This window comes from Bubalus bubalis, chromosome 4 (genome assembly GCF_019923935.1).
Source record: "Bubalus bubalis isolate 160015118507 breed Murrah chromosome 4, NDDB_SH_1, whole genome shotgun sequence".
In the NCBI taxonomy this organism is placed as follows: domain Eukaryota; kingdom Metazoa; phylum Chordata; class Mammalia; order Artiodactyla; family Bovidae; genus Bubalus; species Bubalus bubalis.
This window is the reverse complement of record NC_059160.1, coordinates 133,728,777-133,752,137: the sequence shown is the minus strand read 5'-3', so window position 1 is coordinate 133,752,137 and position 23,361 is coordinate 133,728,777. Positions and strand designations below refer to the sequence as shown.

The following is a 23,361-nucleotide window of genomic DNA, read 5'->3' as shown; positions in this document are numbered from 1 at the left end:
ATCCAAAAAAAAATCATTGCCAAGATCAATATCAAGGAGCTTTTTTCCTATATTTTCTTCTGGGAATTTCATGGTTTCAGTTTTAAGTCTTATATTTAACTTTTTAATCCATCTTGAGCTAATTTTTGTGAATTTTGTTCTCCAACATTTAAATATCCAATTTTGAGGACCATTTATTTATTAAAATATTCTCTCCATTGAGAATCCTTGGATTTCCTGTCAAGTATTAGTTGGCCATATATGTTTGGGTTTATTTGTGGTTTCTCAATTCTGTTCCATTGATTTGTCTGTTTTTATCCAGAACCATATGCTTTTGATTACTAATACGTTAAGAGTATAGCTTGAAATCAAGAAGAGTGATGTCTCCTGCTTTGTTCTTCTTTATCAGGATTGCCTTGGCTATTCTAGTCTCTATCAGTTCAGTTCAGTTCAGTCGCTCAGTCATGTCCGACTCTTTGCGACCCCATGAATCACAGCACGCCAGGCCTCCCTGTCCATCACAAACTCCAGGAGTTCACTCAGACTCACGGCCATCGAGTCAGTGATGCCATCCAGCCATCTCATCCTCTGTTGTTCCCTTCTCCTCCTGCCCCCAATCCCTCCCAGCATCAGAGTCTTTTCCAATGAGTCAACTATTCGCATGAGGTGGCCAAAGTACTGGAGTTTCAGCTTTAGCATCATTCCTTCCAAAGAAATCCCAGGGCTGATCTCCTTCAGAATGGACTGGTTGGATCTCCTTGCAGTCCAAGGGACTCTCAAGAGTCTTCTCCAACACCACAGTTCAAAAACATCAATTCTTTGGCGCTCAGCTTTCTTCACAGTCCAACTCTCACATCCATACATGACCACAGGAAAAACCATAGCCTTCACTAGATGAACTTTTGTTGGCAAAGTAGTCTCTGCTTTTGAATATGCTATCTAGGTTGGTCATAACTTTCCTTCCAAGGAGTATGCATCTTTTAATTTCATGGCTGCAGTCACCATCTGCAGTGATTTTGGAGCCCAAAAAAATAAAGTCTGACACTGTTTCCACTGTTTCCCCATCTATTTCCCATGAAGTGACCGGATGCCATGATCTTCGTTTTCTGAATGTTGAGCTTTAAGCCAACTTTTTCACTCTCCTCTTTCACTTTCATCAAGAGGCTTTTGAGTTCCTCTTCACTTTCTGCCATAAGGGTGGTGTCATCTGCATATCTGAGGTGATTGATATTTCTCCTGGCAATCTTGATTCCAGCTTGTGTTTCTTCCAGTCCAGCTTTTCTCATGATGTACTCTGCGTATAAGTTAAAAAAGCAGGGTGACAATATACAGCTATCTAGTCTCTATAGTTCTATATAAAATTTAGGATTGTTTCTTTACTTATGCAAAATATTCCATTGAAATTTTGATAGGGAGTACATTGAATCCATAGGTGGCTTTGAGTAATATGTACATTTTAACAATATTCTTGCAATTCATGAGCACAGTATACCTTTCCATTTTTATGTGTTTTCTCTGATTTCTTTCATCAATGTCTTGTAATTTTCAAAACAACAATCTTTCACCTCCTTGGTGATAAACTCAAATGTATATGGTCAACTAATATTTGACAAGGAATCTAAGGATTCTCAATGGAGAAAAGACTTTAATAAATAAATTGTCCTCAAAATTGGGTATTCATATGTTGAATAATGAAATTCACAAAAATTGGCTCAAGATGGATTAAAATACTTAAATTTATGCCTAAGTATTTTTTGTTTGTTTTTGATGGTATTCTAAATGGGGTCAATTTTTTTTCTTTTGCAGAAATTTCATTCTTAGTGTATAGAAACATTACTGATTTTTGTAGTTAATTTTGTATCCTGCAAATTTACTGAATCTTTTGATTTGATACATAATAGTCCCTCCCTCATTCACAGTATCACTTTCTGTGGTATCAGTTAACCACAGTCTACCATGATCTTAAATGGAAAATTCCATAAATAAGCAACTTATAAATTATAAATTGTGCAGTGCTCTGAGTTATGTGATGAAATCTTGTCCTACTTGGAACAGTATAATGCCCTTTGTCCAGTGTATCCATGCTGTAGGCACAATCCACCCAAGGCAATGGCAGCCCACTCCAGTACTCTTGCCTGGAAAATCCCATGGGTGGAGGAGCCTGGTAGGCTGCAGTCCATGGGATCGCAAAGAGTCAGACACGACTGAGCAACTTCACTTTCACTTTTCACTTTCATGCATTGGAGAAGGAAATGGCAACCCACTCCAGTGTTCTTGCCTGGAGAATCCCAGGGACGGGGGAGCCTGGTGGGCTGCCGTCTATGGGGTCGCACAGAGTCGAACACGACTGAAGTGACTTAGCAGTAGCAGTACCTAAATAGAAAAAAGCATAATAATTATGATTAGGGTTCTGTACAATCTGAAGCATCACACATTCACTGGAGGTCATGGAACATGTGAGTGATCCTTATAATGTGTTGTTGAATTTTTTTGCAAGTATTTTGTTGAGAATTTTGCATCTATATTTATCAGGAATATTGGCCTATAGTTTTCTTTTCTGGTGGTGTCATTTTCTGCTTTTGGTATCATGATAATACTGGCCTTGTAAATGAGTTTGGGAGTGTTCCTTCTCTTTGATTTTTATGGGAGAGTTTGAGAAAGATTGGTATTAATTCTTCTTTAAATGTTTGGTTAAATTGACCAGTAAAGCCATCTGGTTCTGGGGTTTTCTTTGCTGGGAGATTTTTAATTACTGATGAAATCTCTAGCTGGTAATTCTATTCAGATTTTCTATTTCTTCCAGACTTAGGCTCAGTAAGTGTATGTTTCTAAGAATTTTTCCATCTGTTCTAGGTTTTCCAGTTTGTTGGCATATAGTTGTTTGTAATATTTTTTTATAGCCTTTGTATTTCTGTGGTATTTATTGTAATGTCTCCTTTTCTATTTATAATTTTCTTTATTTGGGTCTTCTCTTTTATTTCCTTGGTTAATGTAGCTAAAGGTTTGGCCAGTTTTGTTTATATTTTCAGAGAACCAGCTCTTAACTTTAATAATGTTTTTCTGTTCTCTATTTCATCTATTTTTGCTATAATCTTTATTATTTATTTCCTTGCCAAATTTGGGCTCAATATGTTCTTTTTCTAGTTGCTTAAGTAGTAGAGTTAAGTTGTTTATTTGAAATAATTTTTGCTTCTTTTTTTGCATTTTCTTTTTTAAATTTTATTGGAGTGTAGTTGGTTTACAATGTGTTAGTTTCAGGTGTATAGCAAAGTGATTCAATTCTACATATACATATATTCATTTTCAGATTCTTTTTCCATATTGGTTATTACAGAATATTGAGTAGAATTCCCTGTGCTACACAATAGGTCCTTGTTGGTTATCTATTTTATATATAGTAGTGTGTATATGTTAATCCCCAACTCCTACTTCATCTGTTCCTACCCCCCATCCCCAACATTTCTACTTTGGTAATCATAAGTTTTTGAAATTTGTGGGTTTATTCCTATTTGTAAATACATTCATTTTTTAAAATCATTTTTAAAATTAGATTCCACATAAGAGAGAGATACTTTTCTCTGATTTACTTCACTGCATATGATAATTTCTAGATCCATCCATGTTGCTACAAATGACATTATTTCATTCCTTTTGTGGCTGAGTAATATTACATTGTATATGTTTGCACATCTTCTTTATGCATTCCTCTCTTGATGGATACTTAGGTTGTGTCTATGTCTTGGCTATTGTAAATAGTGCTGCGGTGAATACTGGGGTGCATGTGTTCTTTCAGATTATGGCTTTCTCTTTTATTTCTTTCATCAGTGTCTTATACTTTTCGGAGTACAAATCTTTTGGCTCCTTAGGTAGGTTTATTCCTAGGTATTTTGCTGTTTTTGATGCAGTGGCAAAGAGTATTGTTTCCTTAATTTCTCTTCCTGATTGTTCATTGCTGGTGTATAGGACTGCAAGAGAATTTCTATGTATTAATTTTGTATCCTGCAACTTTACCAAATTCATTGATGAGCTCTAATAGTTTTCTGGTAGCATCTTTAGGATTTTCTGTGCATAGTACCATGTCATCTGCAAACAGTGACAGTTTTAGTTCTTTTAAAATTTAGATTCCTTTTATTTATTTTTCTTCTTAGATTGCTGTGCCTGGGACTTTCAAAACTATGTTGAATAAAAGTGGAGACAGTGAGTATCCTTGTCTTGTTCCTGACCTTAGAAGGAATGCTTTCAGCATTTCACCAATGAGAATAATGTTACAGTGGGTTTTTCATTTATGGCCTTTATTATGTTGTGGTATGTTCCCTCTATGCCCACTTTCTGGAGAGTGTTTTTTAATCATAAATTGAGTGTTAAATTTTATGAAAAGCTTTTTCTGCATCTATGGAGATGATCATGTGGTTTTTATTCTTCAGTTTGTTAATGTGGGTATTATATTAATGTGTGGGTATTATCACATTGATTGGTTTGTGGATATTGAGGAGTCCTTGCACCCCTGGGATAAATCCCACTTAATCATGGTGTGTGATCCTTTTAATATATTGTTGGTTTTGGTTTGTTGTGTTCATATATATTTATAATTGTTACATCTTCTTCTTGAATTGAGCCCTTGATTACTAGAGAGTGTCCTTCTTTGTCTCTTGTAGCAGTATTTTAAATTCTACTTTGTCTGATATGAGTACAGCCACTCCAGCTTTCTTTTGATTTCCATCTGCGTAGAGTACCTTTTTCCATCTCCTCACTTTCATTCTGTATGTGTCCCTAGACACATACAGTGGGTTTCTTATAGACAGTATCTATATGGGTTTTATTTTTTTATCCATTCAGCCAGTCCTTGTCTTTTGGTTGAAGCATTTAATCCATTACATTTAGGTAAATTGTTATGTGTGTTCTTATTGCCATTGTGTTATTTTCAATGTATTTTTAGATCTTTTTTGTTCCCTTCCTCTTTTGTTCTCTTATAATGTGATGACCACTATTAATGTTGTATTTAGATTGCTTTTCCTTTTTTTGTGTGTGGATCTGTTGTAGATTTTTGGTTTGCGGTTACCATGAATTTTTGATATAGTGTTGCAGAAACCAGTACTCAAGAAATCAAGCACCACCCTCGGAGAGTTGGAGAACTCAGGTTTATTATGCCAGTGGGCCCAGAGGAGTTAACACTCCAAGCTCTGAGCCCCGAACAAAGGGGTTACAGAGTTTTTATAGACAGACTGTAGTGGAGAAGGCAATGGCACCCCACTGCACTACTCTTGCCTGGAAAATCCCATGGACAGAGGAGCCTGGTAGGCTGCAGTCCATGGGGTCACTAAGAGTAGGACACGACTGAGCGACTTCACTTTCGCTTTTCATTTTCATGCATTGGAGAAGAAAATGGCAACCCACTCCAGTGTTCTTGCCAGGAGAATCCCAGGGACAGGGGAGCCTGGTGGGCTGCCATCTCTGGGGTCGCACAGAGTCGGGCATGACTGAAGCTACTTAGCAGCAGCAGCAGCAGCAGCAGTGGGCAACAGTGGCTGTTAATAGGCTGGTTTAAACTAAGAGGCTTCATGCGCAGCGGAACGGCAGTCAAGACGTAGAGAGGAATGCCTGACCTTTACACAGACAGGCATGATTAAGCAGGTTTGCAGAGGCTGGGCAATTGCAAAGAGCAGGACAAGGGTGAGTGAGATAAGCTTCGGTTCCTAGCATTGTAAGTCCCTACTTTCTGAGCCTACGTGACCTACCTGATCCAGACTTTGCAAGGAGTAAGCTAAGTTACAAAGGCAGAAGGAGCAGGAGGTTATGTAAAATTTTAACTTTTCCTCTTCAGTTACAGTGTATATATACACACAAGATTGCTTTAAGTTACTGATCTCCTAATTTCCAGTGCATTTCCAATATCTTGCATTTGTGCTTTCCTGTTCTCATGAAGAGGCTTTCCTGATGGCTCAGTGGTAAAAGAATCTGCCTGCAATGCAGGAGACACAGGAGACTCGGGTTGGATCCTTGGATGGGGAAGATCCCTTGGAGTAGGACATGGCAACCTGTTCCAGTATTCTTGCCTGGAAAATTCCATGGACAGAGGAGCTTGGTGGGCTACAGTCCATGTGCTCACAAAGAGTCAGACATGACTGAGCACATAGCACAGTTTCTCATGATTACTGGTTTTTCATATCATATTTCTGTGAAATTGGTTTCCTACCTTTACATTTTCTTTTACTGGTGAGCTTTCCCATTTGTTATTTTCTTATCTCTAATTGTGGGCTTTTCTGCCTAGAGAAATTACTTTAGGATTCATTGTAAAACTGGTTTGTTGGTGCTGAATTCTTTTAGCTTTTGCTTGTCTGTAAAGCTTTTGATTTCTCCATTAAGTCAAAATGACAGCCTTGCTGGGTAGAGTATTTTTGGTTGTAGGTTTTCCCCTTTCATCACTTTAAATATATTGTTCCACTCCCTTCTGACCCACAGAGTTACTGAAAAATCAGCCAGTATCCTTATGCAGATTTTCTTGTATGTTATTTGTTGCTTTTTGCCTTATTGCTTTTAATAGTTTTCTTTATCTTTAGTTTTTGCCAGTTTGATTAATATGTCTGTCAATGTGTTCTTCCTTGGGTTCATCCTGTATGAGATCCTCTATGCTTCCTGGACTGGAGTGAGTATTTCTTTTCTCATATTAGGGAAGCTTTTTGTCTGTGATATCTTCAAATATTTTCTCAGGCCCTTTCTCTGTCTCCTCTCTGGGACCTTGATAATGCGATTGTTGGGGCATTTAATATTGTCCCAGAGGTCTCCAAGTCTGTCCTGACTGTGCTCATTTCTTTTCATTCTGTTCCACAATGGTGATTTCCACAATGCTGTAGTCAAGCTCACTTATCCTTTCTTCTGCCTCATTTAGTCTGCTATTGGTTCCTTCTAGACATATTTTATATTTCAACTTTGTTTTGTTCAGCTCTGTTGGTTTGTTCTTTCTGTCTTCTAGGTCTTCATTAAACATTTCTTGTAACTTCTCGGTTTGTGTCTCTATTCTTTTTCTGAGATCTCAGATCATCTTCACTATCATTAGTCTAAGTTCTTTTTCAGGTAGATTGCTTATCTCTACTTCAGTTAGTTGTTCCAGTGTGTTTTTATCTTGTTCCTTCTCCTGGAAAATATTTCTCTGCCATCTCATTTTGTCTTACTCTGTTTGTGATCTCCTTTCTCCAGGCGGCAGGAACATAGCTCCTCATGCTTCTGGTGTCTGCCCCATGGTGGGTAAGGTTGACACTGGGCTTGTATAGGTTTTCTGGTAGGAGGGACTGGTGCTTGCCCACTGGTGGTTTGAGCTGGATCCTGTCCCTCTGGTGGGCAGGGCCATATCAAAGTTTGTGTTTAGAGGTGGCACTGAACTCAGCATGGCTTTAGACAATCTGTCCGCTGATGGATGGGGCTGTGTTACTATCCTGCTAATTGTTTGGCCCGAGGTGTTCCAGCACCAGAGTCTACAGGACATTAGGTATGGGGTTTGATTATGTTGCAGAAGAACCCCTCCTACTGTCTCATTGTGGCTAGTTTACACTCCTACCAGTAATGTACAAGGATTCCCATTTCTCCATATTCTTTCCACGTTTATTTTCTCTTGTCTTTTTTCATAATGGCCATTCTAATGGTCATGAGGTGATACCTCATTGTGGTTTTGATTGAGTTCAGTTCAGTCACTCAGTTGTGTCCAACTCTTTGTGACCCCATGCATCGCAGCATGCCTGGCCTCCCTGTCCATCACCAACTCCTAGAATTTACTGAAACTCATGTCCATTGAGTCGGTGCTACCATCCAACCATCTCATCCTCTGTTGTCCCCTTCTCTTCCCACCCTCAATCTTTCTCAGCATCAGGGTCTTTTCCAATGAGTCAGCTCTTCCCATCAGGTGGCCAAAGTATTGGAGTTTCAGCATCAGGCTTTTCAATGAATATTCAGTACTCCTTTCCTTTAGGATGAACTGGTTGGATCTCCTTGCAGTCCAAGAGACTCTCAAGAGCCTTCTCCAACACCACAGTTCAAAAGCATCAATTCTTCAGTGCTCAACTTTCTTTATAGTCCAACTGTCACATCCATACATGACTACTGGAAAAACTATAGCCTTGACTCGACAGACCTTTGTCAGCAAAGTAATGCTTCTGCTTTTTAATATGCTGTCTAGGTTGGTCATAGCTTTTCTTCCAAGGAGCAAGCATCTTTTAATTTCATGGCTGCAGTCACCATCTGCAGTGATTTTGGAGCCCAAAAAACTGAAGTCTGTCACTGTTTCCATTGTTTCCCCATCTATTTGCCATGAAGTGATGGGACCAGATGCCATGATCTTAGTTTTCTAAATGTTGTATTTTCAGCCAACTTTTTCACTCTCCTGTTTCACTTTCATCAAGAGGCTCTTTAGTTTTTTGCTTTCTGCCATAAGGGTGGTGTCATCTGCATATCTGAGGTTATTAATATTTCTCCTGGCAATCTTGATTCCAGCTTGTGCTTCATCCAGCCCAGTGTTCCTCATGATGCTGCATATAAGTTAAATAAGCAGGGTAACAATATACAGCCTTGATGTACTCCTTTCCTGATTTGGAACCAGACCATTGTTCCATGTCCAGTTCTAACTGTTGCTTCCTGACCTGCATACAGATTTCCTCAAGAGGCAGGTCGGGTGGTCTGGTATTCCCATCTCTTGAAGAATTTTCCACAGTTTGTTGTGATCCACACAGTCAAAGATTTTGGCATAGTCAATAAAACAGAAGTAGATGTTTTTCTGGAACTCTCTTGTGTTTTTGATGATCCAACAGATGTTGGCAATTTGATCTCTGGTTCCCCTACCTTTTTTAAAACCAGCTTGAACATCTGGAAGTTTACAGTTCATGTACTGGTGAAACCGGCTTGGAGAAGTTTGAGCAATAATTTGCTAGCAAGCGAGATGAGTACAATTGTATGGTAGTTTGAACATTCTTTGGCATTGCTTTTCTTTGGGATTGTAATGAAAACTGACCTTTTCAGTCCCATGGCCACTGCTGAGTTTTCCAAATTTGCTGGCATATTGAATGCAGCACTTTCATAGCATCATCTTTTAGGATATGAAATAGCTCAACTGGAATTCCATCACCTCCACTAGCCTTGTTCCTAGTGATGCTTCCTAAGGCTCACTTGACTTCACCTTCCAGGATATCTGGCTCTAGGTGAGGGATCACACCATCATGATTATCTGTGTCATGAAGATCTTTTTTGTGTAGTTCTTCTGTATATTCTTGCCACCTCTTCTTAATATCTCCTGCTTCTGTTAGGTCCATACCATTTCCCTTTATTGTGCCTATCTTTGCATGAAGTGTTCCCTTGGTATCTCTAATTTTCTTGAAGAGACCGTTAGTCTTTCTCATTCTGTTGTTTTCCTCTATTTCTTTGCATTGATTGCTGAGGAAGGCTTTCTTATCTCTCCTTGCTATTCTTTGGAACTCTGCATTCAGATGGATATATCTTTCCTTTTCTCCTTTGTCTTTTGCTTCTCTTCTTTTTCACTAACTTGCTATATGTCTAAGGGAACTCAAGCAGGGTCTCTGTATCAACCTAGAGGGGTGGGATAGGGGGAGAAGGGAGGGAGGTTCAAGAGGGAGGGGACATATGTATACCTATGGCTGATTCATGTTGAGGTTTGACAGAAAGCAACAAAATTCTGTACAGCAATTATCATTCAATTAAAAACTAAATTTAAAAAATCTAACATCAGCTATATACTTGCCATTACCATTGAGTTTTTTGCTACCTTTTTATGTTTTTACAATGTCAATTAATGTCCTTTTCAGTTCAGTTCATTCAGTTCAGTTGCTCAGTCGTGTCCAACTCTTTGTGACCCCATGAATCGCTGCACGCCAGGCCTCCCTGTCCATCACCAACTCCCAGAGTTCACTCAGACTCACATCCATCGAGTCAGTGATGCCATCCAGCCATCTCATCCTCTGTCATCCCCTTCTCCTCCTGTCCCCAATCCCTCCCAGCATCAGAGTCTTTTCCAATGAGTCAACTCTTCGCATTAGGTGGCCAAAGTACTGGAGTTTCAGCTTTAGCATCATTCCTTCCAAAGAAATCCCAGGGCTGATCTCCTTCGGAATGGACTGGTTGGATCTCCTTGCAGTCCAAGGGACTCTCAAGAGTCTTCTCCAACACCACAGTTCAAAAGCATCAATTCTTCAGTGCTCAGTTTTCTTCACAGTTCAACTCTCACATCCATACATGACCACAGGAAAAACCATAGCCTTGACTAGACAGACCTTTGTTGGCAAAGTAATGTCTCTGCTTTTAATGTCCTTTTACTTGTATTCAAATAACTCCCTTTAGCATTTTTTATAAAACATGCTTAGGTACTAGCTGCTCAGTCATGTTTGACTCTTTGGGAGTTGATGGACTGCAGCCCACCAGGCTTCTCTGTCCATGGAACTTTCCAGGCAAGAAATCTGGACTGGGTTGCCACTTCTTACTGCAGGGGATCTTCTGACCCAAGGATTGAACCCACATCTCCGGTATCTCCTGCATTGGCAGGCGGCCTCTTTACCACTGAGCCACCACATGTCCAGTGGTAATAAATTTCTTCAGCTTTTGTTTGTTTGATGAAGTCTTCTTTATCTTTCTATTGCTGAAGAACACCTTTTGCTGGATATAGAATTCGTGGTTGACTGCTTTTTCTTTCAATATTTTGAATATGTTTTCCCATTTTATCCTAGACTAAAAAGTTTCTTTTGAGAAGTCCACCAATAATTCTATGGAGCTCTTTGGTATGTGCTGAATCCTAGCCACTAGACCACCAGGGAATTTTGAGGACTTGTTTGTATGTTACTTATCTTTGTAAATCTCTTATCTTACTGCTTTTAAAATTCTTTTTTGTTTGATTTCTGACAATTATAATGTGTCTCAGTGTAGCCATATTCATGTTCAACCTTTTTGGCAGCCTTTGAAAGTTTTGGATATGGATGCCATTTCTCTCCCCAATTTTGTGAAATTTTTAACCATTACCACTTTAAATACACTTTCTGTTGCTTTCTCTTTGCCCTTGTTGTTCCTATAACATGAATATTGTTTCTTCTCATTGTGTACCATAGGTCCTGTAGGCTTTCTTCACTCTTTTTCATTCTTTTTTATTTTTGCTCCTCTGATTGGATAATTTCAAATGTTCTTTCTTCCCAGGTCACTAATTCTTTTCTTTTTTCTGCATGATCAAGTCAGCTTTTGAAGCTCTCCATTGAATTCCTAAGTTCAGTTATTCTATTTTTCTACTCTTAGATCTCTGTTTTTGCTTTTATTATGGTTTCTATTTCTTTGCTGAACTTCTCATTTTGCATATGCATTGTTTTTTAATTTTTATTTGTTCATATGTTCTTATAGTTCACTAAGCTTCTTTAAGAAGATTATTCTGAATTTCCTTTTCTGATAGTTCATGGATCTCCATTTATTGAGAGTCAGTTACTAGATCTTTATTAGTTTTCTTTGGTACTATCATATTTATCTAACTTTTTATGATCATTGAGTCCTACATTGGTATCTATACATTTGAGTATATGGACTCCTCTTGCAGACTTACAGGTTCACTTTGGCAGAGTTAGTTTTTGACCAGTTAGTTCAGATTGAGTTCTGGGTGTGTCTGCTAGCAATATCCTTGGGAAGGTAGGGCCTACTATTAGGATTTATTTGGGGCTGTTGTATGAGGTATCCTGTTTGCTTTGGTGAAGTCCCCTGTTTGGGCAATTTGAAGGCTGTTTTCAGCCATGAGTGGGGCTGTCAGTTAGTTTCCCTGCCCAGGCACAGCAGTAGAAATAGCTCTCAGGTCTTACTGCTTTTGGTGGTCTTAACTCAAGCCGACCCATGCCTTGTATTCCCTGATTGAATAGGGCCACCAGCTTTGCCTTGCAGACTATCAGCTCTCCCTGCACATCTCTTGGCTTGAGCATTACTGGGTTACCAACTTTCAGATGTTCTGTCTAGCAGGTCTGGTCAGATGCGGCCGGAAGCCAGATCCCACAGAGGATAAGACTGTGACTCATTTGCCTGCCTGAATGGGACAGGGAGGGGCCACTCCAGGAAACTCAGTTTTTCTGCAGGCTTCCCAGTCAGCAGGGGCCAGGAGCTACCCTCTACCTCAGGTGAGACTATGGATTAATTCTCCTGCCTGGATATAGAAGGGGAACCCTTCACACCTGATACTGCTTCTGGGGACATCAGTTTCTGCCCACTCCACTTTTGGCTGGGGCGTTGCTAAGTTATACAGCTTCCCCCAAGCCCTTCTGGTCAGTTGGGGCCAGGAGTCATGCTCACACCAGCAGATGTGGCTATGACTCAGCTCCCTTGCCTGACGGTGGGCAAACCAGTCTCTAGGGCCATCCAAACTTCTTGTTTGAGGATCCAAATCAGGTAGACCTGCACCCTACTGAGTTCTCTGGCCCAAGGGCTCCACTGACTTGCTTCTGCAGATGAACAAAGCTGCTGGTTCAGGGCTTTATAGAAAGAAGCTTAGTCTGCCAGGATTTCAGTGCCGATTATTACAAGCTCCTCCCCTCTTCTCTTTCACAGTCAGATTCCCAGTAGTTGAGCCCTGCAGACTCCCCTGTAATCCCCATGGGGCAAGACCAGAGTAAGGGCTCCCACCAAGCAACCCCCAGCACTAGGAATGATGAGTTGGATGTCCCTTCCAGACTCTCTCTTCCCCTGAAGGAATAGTAGACTCAGGGGAGACCTCTCCCTGTGGTGCTGCACTGCCCTGGGGAGGGCCAGCATGCTGAGCATGTAGCCACTTCTTCCCTTTCTATGCAGTTCCTCTTGGTTTCTGTGGTGTGTATGTATATATGGGGTGGTGCTTCAGCCTCATCCCCATGTTCTGGGATTCTCTCAGTTGTGTCTTGTCAACGAGTAGTTGTCACATTTTGTTCTATGAAGGGGGATGAAGTCAGGGGTGACCTCTGTCACCATCTTGGTGAAGTCACTGTCCAGCTCATTTCTTTTCAACACTGATTAATATTCTGTTGTCTGAATATACCATGGTTTATCTGAGTTTTTTTAAAGCTATCATGATTGATTTAGATTGGTCTATATGCCTCCTTCCAAATCCCAGGTTCTCCGTCACTCTGTGTAGTCAAATGATTATCATCATCACTGCTCACAGTTGTTAGTGACCTCCTATGTGCCAGACATTCTGCACATCTTCATGTTATATGATCCTCACCACAGTCCTTTAAGTTGAATTTTATTGTCAGCTCATTTTTACATAGGAGGAAATAGGTTTAATGATGGAAAAGCAGATTGCCCATTGTCATACACCTAAAGCAGACTTGGCTAGTTGTTGTTGTTGTTTAGTTGCTAAGTTATGCCTGACTCTTTTGCGATCCCATGGACTGTAGCCCTCCAGGCTTCTCTGTCCATAGGATTCTCCAGGCAAGAGTACTGGAGTGGGTATCATGTCAAATGCTATTTGGCTCAAGAGGCATCTGTGGTGTTCACTTTTCCATTCCCAGAACATGTTTCAGTGCCTGGCATACAATAGCCAGTTATTAAATAACTTTGGTATTGATTTTTACAAATTGTACTATCGGGTTGAATTATTGTTCTAATAAAATTAAAAGTGAAGGGTTTTCAGGACATGAGTTGAAAGTCTCTTTTGTATGTCCCATACTCTGTGGGAGATGGATGCTTTGCAGTATATCAAAACCATTTCATAGATAGAAATATTGAGGCCAATTCAAGTTAACTGCTAGAGGAGATTAGAGCTATGAAAAGAACTTAGACTTCCTGGTTTCTACTACCAACCTCTTCTCAGGCTAATTAAAGTCCTCATTGCTGTGTGTTATTTAGCAGATCTGTCTCCCAATGTACTCCAGAATGAGCTTTCATTGCCAGCTAGTAGCCTAGTTGTTCCTTCTTAAGTTTCATTTTAATTATATTTCCTCTTTCCAGTTTGAGGCTATTCTCACTATTTCTAATCAGTTTCATCATTTGGTTTTTGACATACATCAAATCAAATATCAGAACACATATTCATGGAGCAATTATAGCAGATGGGTCATGCTGTGAAATGACACAGAGATGCAGCAGAGCATGCTTTTTGCCCATTTCAAGAGCAACAGACTCTGCATTTGGAAAAAACTAATTGTAACTCATATGTCTCCCATCCTTCTACTTGCTGTCTTAGTTCAGTCACCTCTAGGACTTCCTCCACCGTATCTGGGTATGAAGTGATTATTACTAAACAATAGCACAAGAGAAATGCTGATCATTTCCACCTCTCTGTGAAAGTGTTAGTTACTCAGTCATGTGATACTCTTTGCGATGCCATGAACTGTAGCCTGCCAGGCTCCTCTCGCCCATGGATTCTCCAGGCAAGAATTCTAGACTGGGTAGCCATTTCTTTCTCCAGGGGATCTTCCCAACCTGGGTCTCCCGCATTGAGGGCAGATTCTTTACCATCTGAACCACCTTATTTTCCATTCAAGTACCCTTGAACACAATTCATGTTGGCAAATATTTGCTAGACATTTACTCTTCTGGACATTATTTTAGTCACCATCCTAGGCACCAATGAGAAAATAAAAAAAAGAATGAAAATTGTGTCTATCCTCAAATTGTATTCAGTCCAGTTCAGTTACTCAGTCATATCTGACTCTTTGCAACCTGGTGGACTGCAGCATACCAGGCCTCCCTGTCCATCAACACCCAGAGCTTGCTCAAACTCATGTCCACCGAGTTGGTGATGCCACCCAACCATCTCGTCCTCTGTTGTCCCCTTCTCCTCCTGACTTCAATCTTTGCCAGCATCAGGGTCTTCCAAATGAGTCAGTTCTTTCAATCAGGTGGCCAAAATACTGGAGCTTCAGCATCAGTCCTTCCAATGAATATTCAGGACTCATTTCCTTTAGGATGGACTGGCTTGATCTCCGTCCAGTCCAAGGAACTCTCAAGAGTCTTCTCCAACACCACAGTTCAAAAGCATCGATTCTTCAGCACTCAGCTTTCTTTATAGTCCAACTCTCACATCCATACACGACTACTAGAAAAACCAGAGCTTTGACTAGATGGACATTTGTCGGCAAAGTAATGTCTCTCCTTTTTAATATGCTGTCTAGGTAGATAATAATTTTCTTCCAAGGAATAAGTGTCTTTTAATTTCATGGCTGCAGTCACTATCTACAGGGATTTTGGAGCCCAAGAAAATAAAGTCTCTCACTGTTTCCATTGTTTCCCTATCTGTTTGCCATGAAGTGATGGGACTGGATGCCATAATCTTAGGTTTTTGAATATTGAGTTTTTAGCCAGTTTTCTCACTCTTTTCTTTCACTTTCATGAAGAGGCTTTTTAGTTCCTCTTTGCTTTCTGCCAGACGGTCGTGTCATCAGCATATCTGATATTATTGTATTGATATTTCTCCCTGCACTCTTAATTCCAGCTGTGCTTCATCTAGACCAACATTTCACATTATATACTCTGCATAAGAGTTAAATAAGCAAGGTGACAACATACAGCCTTGACGTACTCCTTTCGCAATTTGGAACCAGTTCATTTTTCCATGTCTAGTACTAACTGTTGCTTCTTGACCTGTATAGAGGTTTCTCAGGAGGCAGGTAAGGTGGTCTGGTTTCACCATCTCTTTAAGATGGGAATTTTCCACAGTTTGTTGTGATCCACGCAGTAAAAGGCTTTGGCATAGTTGATAAAGCAGAAGTAGATGTTTTTTCTGGAATGCTCTTTTTTTTTACATGATCCAATGGATATTGGCAATTTGATTTCTGGTTCCTCTGCCTTTTCTAAATCCAGCTTGAACATCTGAAAGTTCTCGGCTCATGTACTGTTGAAGCCTGGCTTGGAGAATTTTGAGCATTACTTTGCTAGCATGTGAGATGACTGCAATTGTGCAGTAGGTTGAACATTCTTTGGCATTGCCTTTCTTTGGGATTGGAATAAAAACTGACCTTTTCCAGCCCTGTGGCCACTGCTGAGTTTTCCACATTTGCTGGCATACTGAGTGCAGCACTTTCACAGCATCATTTTTTAGGATTTGAAATAGCTCAGCTGGAATTCCATCACCTTCGCTAGCTTTGTTTGTAGTGATACTTCCTAAGGCCCACTTGACTTCACATTCCAGGATGTCTGGCTCTAGGTGAGTAATCACACCATTGTGATCATCTGAATCATTAAGATCTTTTTGTATAGTTCTTCTGTATTCTTGCCACCTCTTCTTAATACCTTCTGCTTCTGTTGGTCCATACCGTTTCTGTCCTTTATTGTGCGCATCTTTGCATGAAATGTTCCCTTGGTATCTCTAATTTTCTTGAAGAGATCTCTAGTCTTTCCCATTCTATTGTTTTCCTCTATTTCTTTGCAGTGATCACTGAGGAAAGTTTTCTTATCTCTCCTTGCTATTCTTTGGAACTCTGCATTCAGATGGGTATATCTTTTCTTTTCTCCTTTGCCTTTCACTTCTCTTCTTTTCTCAATTATTTTTTCTTCAAATTTGATTCAGTTCAGTTCAGTTCAGTCGCTCAGTCGTGTCCGACTCTTTGCAACCCCATGAACCACAGCACACCAGGCCTCCCTGTCCATCACCAACTCCTGGAGTCTACCCAGGCCCATGTCCATCGAGTTGGTGATGCCATCCAACCATCTCATCCTCTGTCATCCCCTTCTCCTCCTGCCTTCAATCTTTCCCAGCATCAGGGTCTTTTCAACTGAGTCAGTCTTTGCATGAGGTGGCCAAAGTATTGGAGTTTCAGCTTCAACATCAGTCCTTCCAATGAACACCCAGGACTGATTTCCTTTCGGATGGACTGGTTGGATCTCCTTGCAGTCCAAGGGACTCTCAAAAGTCTTATCCAATACCACAGTTCAAAAGCATCAATTCTTCGGCACTCAGCTTTCTTTATAGTCCAACTCTCACATCCATAAATGACTTCTGGAAAAACCACAGCCTTGATTAGACGGACCTTTGTTGGCAAAGTAATATCTCTGCTTTTTAATATGCTGTCTAAGTTGGTCATAGGAGAAAGCAATGGCAACCCACTCCAGTACTCTTGCCTGGAAAATCCCATGGATGGAGGAGCCTGGTAGGCTATAGTCCATGGGGTCACAAAGAGTCAGACACTTACTGAGCGACTTCACTTTCACTTTTCACTTTCATGCATTGAAGAAGGAAATGGCAACCCACTCCACTGTTCTTGCCTGGAGAATCCCAGGGACAGTGGAGCCTGGTGGGCTGCCATCTGTGGGGTCACACAGAGTCAGACACGACTGAAGCGATTTAGCAGCAGGAGCAGCAGGTTGGTCATAACTTCCTTTCAAGGAATAAGAGTCTTTTCATTTCATGGCTGCAATCACCATCTGCAGTGATTTTAGAGCCCAGAAAAATGAAGTCAGCCATTGTTTCCACTGTTTCCCCATCTATTTCCCATGAAGTGATGGGACCAGATGCCATGATCTTTGTTTTCTGAATGTTGAGCTTTAAGCCAACTTTTTCACTCTCTGCTTTCAATTTCATGAAGAGGATCTTTAGTTCTTCTTCACTTTCTGCTATAAGGGTGGTGTCATCTGCATATCTAAGGTTATTGTTATTTCTCCCGGCAATCTTGAGTCCAGCTTGTGCTTCATCCAGCCCAGCGTTTCTCATGATGTACTCTTCATATAAGTTAAATAAGCAGGGTGACAATATACAGCCTTGACGTACTCCTTTCCCAATTTGAAACCAGTCTGTTGTTCCATGTCCAGTTCTAACTGTTGCTTCTGACCTGCATACAGATTTCTGAAGAGGCAGGTCAGGTGGTCTGGTATTCCTATCTCTTTCAGAATTTTCCACAGTTTATTGTGATCCACACAGTCAAAGGCTTTGGCATAGTCAATAAAGCAGAAATAGATGTTTTTCTGAAACTCTCTTGCTTTTTCCATGATCCAGCAGATGCTGGCAATTTGATCTCTGGTTCCTCTGCCTTTTCTAAAACCAGCTTGAACATCAGGAAGTTCACGGTTCACATATTGCTGAAGCCTGGCTTGGAGAATTTTGAGCATTACTTTACTAGTATGTGAGATGAGTGCAATTGTGTGGTAGTTTGAACATTCTTTGGCATTGCCTTTCTTTGGGATTGGGCTGAAGACTGACCTTTTCCAGTCCTGTGGCCACTGCTGAGTTTTCCACATTTGCTGGCATATTGAGTGCAGCACTTTCACAGCATCATCTTTCAGGATTTCAAATAGTTCAACTGGAGTTCCATCATCTCCACTAGCTTTGTTCGTAGTGATGCTTTCTAAAGCCCACTTGACTTCGCATTCCAGGATGTCTGGCTCTAGGTCAGTGATCACACCATCGTGATTATCTGAGTCATGAAGATCTTTTTTGTACAGTTCTTCTGTGCATTCTTGCCACCTCTTCTTAATATCTTCTGCTTCTCTTAGGTCCCTACCATTTCTGTCCTTTATTGAGCCCATCTTTGCATGAAATGTTCCCTTGATATCTCTAATTTTCTTGAAGAGATCTCTAGTCTTTCCCATTCTATTGTTTTCCTCTATTTCTTTGCATTGATTGCTGAGGAAGGCTTTCTTATCTCTCCTTGCTATTCTTTGGAACTCTGCATTCAAATGGGTATATCTTTCCTTTTCTCCTTTGCTTTTCACTTCCCTTCTTTTCACAGCTATTTGTAAGGCCTCCTCAGACAGCCATTTTGCCTTTTTGCATTTCTTTTTCTTTGGGATGGTCTTGATTCCTGTCTCCTGTACAGTGTCACAAACCTCCATCATAGTTCATCGGGCGCTCTGTCTATCAGATCTAATCCCTTAAATCTATTTCTCACTTCCACTGTATAGTCATAAGGAATTTGATTTAGGTCATACCTGAATGATTTAGTGGTTTTCTCCACTTTTTTCCATTTAAGTCTGAATTTGGCAATAAGGAGTTCATGATTCGAGTCACAGTCAGCTCCTGGTCTTGTTTTTGCTGACTGTATAGAGCTTCTCCATCTTTGGCTGCAAAGAATATAATCAGTCTGATTTCCATGTCGATCATCTGTTGATGTCCATGTGTAGAGTCTTCTCTTGTGTTGTTGGAAGAGGGTGTTTGCTATGACCAGTGAGTTTTCTTGGCAGAACTCTGTTAGCCTTTGCCCTGCTTCATTCTGTATTCCAGGGCCAAATTTGCCTGTTACTCCATGTGTTTCTTGACTTCCTACTTTTGCATTCCAGTCCCCTATAATGAAAAGGACATCTTTTTTGGGGTGTTAATTCTACAAGGTCTTGTAGGTCTTCATAGAACTGTTCCACTTCAGCTTCTTCAGCATTACTGGTTGGGGCATAGACTTGGATTACCGTGATATTGAATGATTTGCCTTGGAACGAACAGAGATCATTCTGTCATTTTTGAGATTGCATCCAAGTACTGCATTTTGGACTCTTTTGTTGACTATGATGGCTACTCCATTTCTTCTAAGGGATTCCTGCCCACAGTAGTAGATATCATGGTCATCTGAGTTAAATTCACCCATTCCAGTCTATCTTAGTTCACTGATTCCTAGAATGTGGATGTTCAGTCTTGCCATCTCCTGTTTGACCACTTCCAATTTGCCTTGATTCATGGACCTAACATTCCAGGTTCCTATGCAATATTGCTTTTTACAGCATCGAACCCTGCTTCCATCACCAGTCCCATTCACAACTGGGTGTTGTTTTTGCTTTGGATCCATCCCTTCATTCTTTCTGGAATTATTTCTCCACTGATCTCCAGTAGCATATTGGGCACCTACCGACCTGGGGAGTTCATCTTTCAGTGTCTTATCTTTTTGCCTTTTCATACTGTTCATGGGGTTGTCAAGGCAAGAATACTGAAGTGGTTTGCCATTCCCTTCTCCAGTGGACCACACTCTGTCAGACCTCTCCACCATGACCCGGCCATCTTGGGTGGCACCACACGGCATGGCTTAGTTTCATTGAGTTAGACAAGGATGTGGTCCGTGTGATCAGACTGGCTAGTTGTCTGTGATTGTAGTTTCAGTCTGTCTGCCCTCTGATCCCCTCTCTCAGTGCCTACCATCTTACTTGGGTTTCTCTTACCTTGGACGTGGGGTCTCTCTTCAAACTTTATTATAAGGCATCATTGAATCAACCATGTGAGAGAGGTACATAGAAGGACAGAAATTCAAAGGAGGAATGACTCTTTCACCCCAGTAATCAAGAAATCTGCATGGGGAGCTGCCTTTCAATTGGGCCTGCAGAAAAGGATTAGATTTCTCCAATCATTGAGTGTCAGGGAAGGCTTTTCAGGCTGAAGGAACATGGTCATGGGCTCATGGACATGAGAATGTGCTCAAGGAATGTCCAGCTGTTTCATTATGTTGAACAGAAGTGTGTGGGTCATGAGTCTTGGAAAATGAGACTAGAAACAACATGTATAGAGTCTTGAAAACTATGATAAAGGACTGTGATATGAGGTAGTGGGGAGTGTTGAGGTGGTGATAATTTTCCTGTTAGCTGACATCTAGGGAAAAGTGTTACTGGAAGTTCTTTCCCATATAATCTTCCCTATAGCTCCTCCCAACAAAAGTAAAAGTGGCAAATCTCATTGCGGATAGTGACTGCAGTCACTGGGTCACTCATTGGCTATACTATTCATAGTCAGCTATTGCTTAGATTCGCAGATGGAATCCAGGCTTCAGTTTGCCTCCTGTCATTCCTGCTCCCTGCCCAGTGGGCCCTCTCTTCAATTCTTCTTCCCTCTTTCTGTGATGTGAACTCAGGGCCCTGCCTCTAGGAATGAACTCAGGCTGTGCTCCTTCTACCCAGCCATCCCATGTCAAGGAGGAGGGAACACATACCTCACTATACCTCTTGGTTCAACCATGTTCCCAAGCTCAGTTTTATCAGAGAAGCCTCTATAGGAAGGGGAATCAGAGTTAATGTTAGGCATATACTCAGCTGTTAATAAAAAGAAAGCACTTCACTTCCCATTTAGATTCTATTTCCTAAGGCCCTCCTCTTCAGCTGTCACTTTCCTTTCTAGGTGAGCCAAACCATCCTCCTGATAATAAAAGCAGGGGAAATCTAGGAATCAGCCTCCATACTTCCCATTCATCTTTCACTACAACCCAGAGAGGAAGTGTCCATCACTTCCTTGTGCCAGGGCAGGATTCAGGCAGCAATGCTGTTAAGTATAACTGGGAAACAATATGGATAAGCAACTGCATAGTAGTCTTAATACCTACCCTGACTTCTGTCAAAGTGGTAAAAACAAAACAAAACAGGCTGTGAGATGTACCCAGGAACCCTGTGATCACACAGGTTCCATTTAACTCTGTTTGCAGAACTCTTACTCTTTCCCTTAGCATCATTTTTCACATGGGCCTATAAAGCGAAAGCGAAGTCGCTCAGTCGTGTCCAACTCTTTGCAACCCCTTGGACTGTAGTCCACCAGGCTCCTCTGTCCATGGAATTTTTCATGCAAGAGTACTGGGATGGGTTGCCATTTCCTTCTCCAGGGGATCTTCCCGACCCAGGGATGAAACCTGGGTCTCCCGCATTGCAGGCAGACGCTTTACCATCTGAGCCACCATGGAAGCTCCACGTGCCTATAAACAGCTTTCAAATCCTAGAACTCCCATCCCGGCAACACCTCTATTGACTGTTTACTTCATTTGCATGTAGGTGTTTTTCTCATGATCAACTTAGTAACCTGAGGAGGAGCCCTACTTGTCACCCGTGTCCTACCCATAACGGCGAAACACATCCATTCCATTAACCTTCACAGTGTCCCTGGCTCACCTTACTTTGTGATTGCACAGTTCAAACATTCTGCGAATCCCTCTCCTTATTTTTGTTTCTCCACAAGGTCTTTTGTAATCTGTACACATTACTCTGAATCCACAGACTTCACCCATTCTTTTCTTATTAACTCTGGTAGACTTCTCCTTTCTACTTGGGAATATCAGTCTGATCAACATTACCTTTTCAGTAGTGCCCACCTATCTTTCTAAATACCTTAGCTTTCTCTAGAAAGGTGCCATTCATATTTTTCCTATTTATTCTTTTTCTTGTCTTTTTCTCTTCTGTTACATTGCAAAAAGAATATAATGCTAACAGGATAATAATGAAGACCCTGTTATTATAATCCCTCCCTCTAAATAGCTTAAAACATCAGCTGTCCCAGCCTCATCTTCCAAATGGTGCTCTGGAGTGACCTCAGAACACTGCAAGGTGGGGCTTCACTCACCCTAAAGTGAGCCAGTGAAAACCTCACCTCCGTGATAATTATGTCAGGATTGGACTATGACCTAGCTCAAATCCACATAGACTTAAAAGTACGTGATGTGTGTCCAATGTGAGTTTCTGAGCTCTGTTCATTTCTGTCCTGGATAATGTTCACACAATACTTTACCTCAGATTGTTGAAGCCTAAGTTACCAGGGTCATATACTGATGAAAAGCAATTTGTATCACATGGTCAGTTACAAAAAGCACAACAAGGCCCAGATACACACCCAGTTGTCCAGTGAGGATAGGATACTCTGGAGTAAGCAATTGACCCTCCCATTAAACCCATCCTGAACCACTTACTGTATAAGATCATAGTCTCAAATTGCAGGTTCAATTGCTTGAGACCACCCTACCCTTATCAGGAATAGCTAAAGTATGTGAAGAGCAGTTTAATAGATCATAATGATTATGACTGTCTTTCATTAATCACTAACCATGTGACAGAAACTGTGCTAAGTACTTCACAGAGCCGTTATTTAACTTAATGATGATCATCAGTCCTCCACAGAAAATGCCTCCTATGGGGACAAAGCAAGTACCTGGTTCCCTGGTACCATTCGGAGTTTTATGAAAGCCATACAGAAAACTTAGAGGCTGATGCCTGATATTCCACCATTGGCTCTTCATTCCTTTGGATTAAGGTATTATTTCTGGACATGTTACTAACAGCGACTTTGGGAATTAAAAGAAATTCTTTTAATTTGTAAGCAAGAAATTCTTTTAATTTCTAAGCAAGACTCTCCCCTCCCTTCCCCAGGTGACCTTATTTGATATGAAAGCAAAACTGATTTGAGGAAGGGGACACAGGTTGGAGAACCTAAGAAAGTAGATATAGGAAGGGAAACTGGGGGCTCTGGAAGATCAAGGGAAAGCTGAGGGCAGAGCTCTCAGGGGTAAGGTATTTATTCTACAGCTTTTCTCACAGATAACTGCTTCTCTCCTATGCAAAAGAACTAAACGTGCAAAGAGGAGGTGAATTAGCTACAGCAGAAGAGATTTAACTAGGCTATAAAAAAGAACTTCTTCCTAGTAGTTTTTGTTCTCTGATATTTGACCCCCATGAAAGCAAAATTCCATGTGTCTACCAACTTTGAATTCATCTTTCCCATTTCTACATGTGTTTCCC

The 23,361-nt window shown here is 40.9% G+C and overlaps 1 long non-coding RNA gene across 19 annotated transcripts in view; it reads left to right on the top strand.

The window, feature by feature from the left end:
* Window positions 1–23,361, top strand: part of LOC102399193 — a 524,597-nt gene that overhangs the window by 438,188 nt on the left and 63,048 nt on the right. For 3 of the 19 annotated variants that reach the window (XR_006550777.2, XR_006640997.1, XR_006641000.1), the window contains one exon: window positions 4,128–4,176. The exons of 14 other annotated variants lie outside the window; for them this stretch is intronic. This is a non-coding gene — a long non-coding RNA (uncharacterized LOC102399193). Of the gene's footprint in view, window positions 1–2,233; window positions 2,436–4,127; window positions 4,177–23,361 lie in introns of those variants that run through there. 2 more of the 19 variants (XR_006641001.1, XR_006640999.1) reach the window with 1 other exon arrangement.